A 5,117-nucleotide genomic window follows, 5' to 3' on the forward strand; every position below is an offset into this window, starting at 1 on the left:
CCACTAAAACTAAGGTGAGCTGTACATTAATGTTGCCAATTTAGTAAAAATCATAAATAAAATGAGTTACACATGATTCAGGACCATGATAGAAAAAGAAAGGGTGCGCATAGCGTGCGTAATTGTTTTTTCCTTTGTATGCCTCCGCTCTTTCATACAGCACGCTCCTTTAGCTCGAGATAAATTGTTTAGATGAGCCACAGAAAGAGCTCCACGATTTTGCAACTGTTTAGGTTTTTGATTTATGTTTTAATTTCAAGGAAATGTGCAACATTTACAGATGTGTTCCAAAATCTGATCAAAATGTTTTTGTTAAGATGTGAAAACACTGTTGGTATCTCAAACATTAAACTCAGAATCTCAGATGTAACGTTTGTTTGAGAAAACGGTTGAAAAATGAGTTTGGGGTTGTTCCTATCATTAGAAAAATGAAAAAAGGGCGTATTTGCCATACAAAGGCCCTGATAAAATAATTAAAATGGGAGGAAATGTTTTAAAATGTTCATGTGTTAAATTTAGGGCTGGGCAAGTTAACGCGTTAATTTCGCGTTAACTCATTAGACTATTAACGGCGATATTTTCTTTAACGCGCGTTAACGCATGTTGGTCACATGCTTTTATTTTGTGAAGGTCTGTTGCTGCGGTTGTAGGGGTTTGAATCAGAACAGTAGGTGGCGATAATGCGCCAATAACCTCGCTGTCAGCCAAACCTCGGATTCAGAGGAAGAAAGGTGCTGGCCGGAAAAAAAACACAGCTGACATGCGGAAGGCGGTGTTTCCCGCAGGTACCGCGAGCGAGCTTAGGCGAGGCGAGGCGGTGAGTTGGCGGCCGGAACAAGTTTTGTGCGGAGCGGAGCGGAGCGGGGGGGGGGGGGGGGTCTGCATCGACGCCCGTCGGTGAAGTCGCTTCTCGTTTCAAAGTATCCATGTATTTTGCCTGTTTTCCCCCTGCCATTCACTATATGCGCGCGAGAAAGCAACAACAAAAAACCGCGTGTCAACGTCAAATAAACGCAAGCATATCGAGTTAGCAAGCATTTCAGTTTAAAGTTCTTCCAGCATGGAATATGACAGAAACAAGTTAGTTGGAACCACTGCCAAGTTAAACTTTGGTATTGAACATAAAATGGTAATGCTGCTCCCTGCTGTTACCTCAGAAATTGCCTGTTTTTGGTAGATTTTTTCCCCATAAAGAGAATTCCCTGTCAGTGGCAAAAGGCTTTAATTTATTATTATTGCTATTTTTTGTTTTACATGTTTAAGTTGAGCTTTACACTAAATATGTGTTACTGATAAGTGCTACAAATGTTACAACACTTTTGTTCATATGGCAGCAGAACATTTAAATAAAAGTGCTCTTTACACTACTTTTGAATTCATTCTTGGAGTTTGTAAATACAATGCGATTAATCGCGATTAATCGCGATTAATCAGTGCGATTAATCGCGATTAAATATTTTAATCGTTGCCCAGCCCTAGTTAAATTTCATTCAGATAAAGTGTAATTTTCAAAGATGAGATTGTTCTAAAATAAAAGCAATTAGAAGGTGTTTTGTAGTGGCATTTGTTTGTGTGTGGGTTGATAATGGAGGGGGGGGGGGGGGCAGCAGGCATTGTGTTCCTTGGAGGGGGGCTCACCCTTTTCTTACTTTAAAAACCCCTGTTCTATAGTAATGGTAATTTTATTTCTGTTGATAAATTCTTAAAATTGAAGAGAAGTTGTCACTTCTTTATTCTATGTGTGTGCAGAGTTTGCTGTTAAGAGAACATCAGTGCTCGACTCATTCCTTTCTACTATTGTCCTGATATCAGATGTTTGGGCTGAAATTAGGGCGGAACGATTTTGGAAAATAATCTAATTGCGATTTTTTATCTTAATATTGCGATTTAATGCAATTTTTTTCTGCCAGTTTAATTTCTCATGTCTTTTTAAACATATACAAACAAATCCGTTTCATAATAATCAGATTTATTTTAAGCACAGATTACAACAATAAACGAAACAAATCTGTGGCTTTACCTTATTAACATTTTTTCATATTTCATGAAACATGATATATAAACGTATGGACTCCACTCCTTAAACACTGTCAGATTTTAACAGGACAGTCTATAAATAAATAAATAAAATAAGATACGAAATTAATGACTGATCTCCAGTCAGTGGCATCAAACATACTAAAGTGCAGGATAGTATAGCGAACGAATGTCTTCTTTCAACTAGTTGACATTTTTATAGGTAAATCAAACTCTCAAATAAACAGAAAATAAATGAGTGTATGACCTTTTAAATGCTAAAAAAAACTTTTTGAACAATCATATAAATTATATAATCACTCAGTAAGAGCAGCAAACAACTATTGTAAAGTGCCAAAAACGTATGGCACAGTCAGCCACAAAGATTAGTCTCTGTATTTTTTTTAGAAGCTCACAGATTTTTTGCCAGGAAAATCAGCACGTCAACTTTTGCTGGTTTCAAAGAGGAGCGAGTGCAAGTCACTATATTCCCTCCAGCACTGAAAAGACGCTCTGAAGGAGCACTTGTGGCAGGGACACAAAGATGCGGGCCATATTGCACAGCTGTGGAAGTTAATCCTGTGGATCTTCCACCATACGGCCTTGTGGTGTTTTTTCAAGTGTTGATAAAGGTTCGTCGTGTTACCTTGTGAGGTAGCAACAATAGCGAGGCATGTCCGGCACAACACCTGACTTTGGCAGCGTCTTCTTTTTTAAACCCAAAATAATTACACACAAGTGACGTACCGCTCCTCTTTGGTAACAGACCTTCAGTTGTGTGGGTTTTTGTCCAGTCTGAGGACATTGTTCAGCAGGTAAGTCGCAGACGATATCAACTTTCCCTCCGTGTTACTTTGCAAGCGAGTCACCCCCGATCACATGACCCGTCAAATCGCGTCCATTGCAGTTAGAAAATCTCGTTTTATCCTATCGCGATATTATTGCAAATGCAATTAATTCAGCCCTAGCTGATATTCACACAAAGTAAAGCAATGGTTACTGTTGATAGGAGCAGCAGTTAATGGAAAGCTGCTATCAGTCTCCTCCTTCACAAGGAGCTGCTCTCCTTCCTGACGGGCCCCGGGTTCCTCCTGTTCCTCCTTTATGTGGAGGGGCTCTGACTCCTGCTGCTCCCCCTCAGGACTCTGTTCTTCAGGAGCCTCTTCTTTAACATCTGCAGCCAACACTGAAACACATTACATGCTTTATCAACAACTAGATCTTTACAATGTTACAACCATGGGAAAGATTCAGTTTAGAGAAAAAGATTTGATCAGCAGTGTAGAGAAAACTGAACCTCAGGAACTGACAGTTTCACCCTAGAAATGATCACCAGTAACTTTAGGGTCATTCTGTTGAGGGAATTTAATTATTCTGTTAAAACATTAAATAATGGCTAAATTGGATAGTTAAATAAATACAAGAGATAAAATATGACAGTTAAACATTGATTTATATATTTGTTATTTGAATATATATTTGTAGCTGATTAATTGAACAGTTATTGAATACATTTTTTGATTGTTTTGTTGCATTTAATGACACAGTTTTATATTATTAGCTACGTTGTGGCCTATTATTTATTTAAGTGAGTCACAATATTTAGGATGTATTCTAAATGTTGGCAGGATTGGTCCTCCATACAGCAAGAAGAAAACATGCGACCCTCTTTCTAAATAAGATAAACCAAAAGGCGTTTTTCGGAGGAATTTTTTCAAGCAAGCAGACATACTAAACGTTGCTACATGCTAAGCTAGCATTAGCACCTCGTGTTCCACATGCTAAGCTAGCATTAGCACCTCCTATGCTACATGCTAAGCTAGCATTAGCACCTCCTATGCTACATGCTAAGCTAGCATTAGCACCTCCTAAGCAGAGCTGCAGGCTTAGCCAGTTTTCTGGGGGAAAGCCTGCAACGAGTTGTGATGAAGAGGAGGAATCCATCAGCTGCTGAAAACGGCTCCTAAACTTTAGCTCCATCCACACAGTTAGCATGAAGAAGGAAATCTCCAAACCTGATGGGTGCAGCAGAACTCTGGGCTGGAAAACATCCCCCATCATTGGTGTCTCCTCTGCTGCGTCCTGCCGCTCTTTGAGCTCCTGCTTCCCTCCAGTTTCTCCGCTGTGCCTCCAGCTGCTGGACTTCTTTCCAGACTTCATCACCTGCAGCAGCTGCTGCTCTCTTTCAGCCTCACCAACACTCCCGCTTCTGGTCTCACAGCAGAACAAGGACAAAGAACCCGGAAGTGATCAACGTGGCTGCGCGTTGGGGAAGAGGCGCAAAAAACACGGCCGCCATCTTGGTGCGGTCATCCTGCAAACAGCACCAGGATGCCAGAGGCAGATTCACAGGATTTCTCATCAACTTGTTTGTAAAACGAAACACAATTATGTCAAGGTTGCCTCTTTGCTTTAATTTAAATCTTGTACTTAAAAATCTGATAAAATAAACAATTAAGCTTTTAAGGTTTTGTAATGTTAAATTTGACACTGGTATTTTCACGTTTTGTACCCAAAACTATTGTTTCTATGTATATCTTATTACATTAGGGATATATTTAACTTTCAGAAAAACATATTTTTTTCATCTCAGGCATTAGTTTTCTTTTAGTTTTGATCAATATTTTCAGATGTGGTCACTCTAATTCCTCAACCCCCGTTATGGAAACTTTGAAGGCTCTCTGAATATTATAATAAAGTATAGATAGAAATCAAAATTTTTACATAGATCAAACGTCCCCCATACTAATCCAATCATTTTAAACTAAAAGATGACATAAAAATACACATTTGTGCTCTCTTATTTCCTGAAATGTGACTAGTCGGGTCCACATTTTTCATCATGAATTTAAGATAAGATAAGATAAGATAAGATAGACTTTATTGACCACACAGTGCAGAAATTCACGTGTCACATCGACTCAATAATCAAAAGAAGGTGCCAAAAGGACGAAAAGGTGCATGAGGTATATACAGTGTGTCCACATATATACAGTGGATCAAAACAAACAAAAAAAAAACAGGAAATAAAGCAGAGATTTAAGGTGACTTATATACATGGATTTGATGTTGTACATTAAAGTGGTACCAGGTAAAGAACA

This window comes from Fundulus heteroclitus, unplaced genomic scaffold, assembly GCF_011125445.2.
Source record: "Fundulus heteroclitus isolate FHET01 unplaced genomic scaffold, MU-UCD_Fhet_4.1 scaffold_325, whole genome shotgun sequence".
Taxonomy (NCBI): Eukaryota; Metazoa; Chordata; class Actinopteri; order Cyprinodontiformes; family Fundulidae; genus Fundulus; species Fundulus heteroclitus.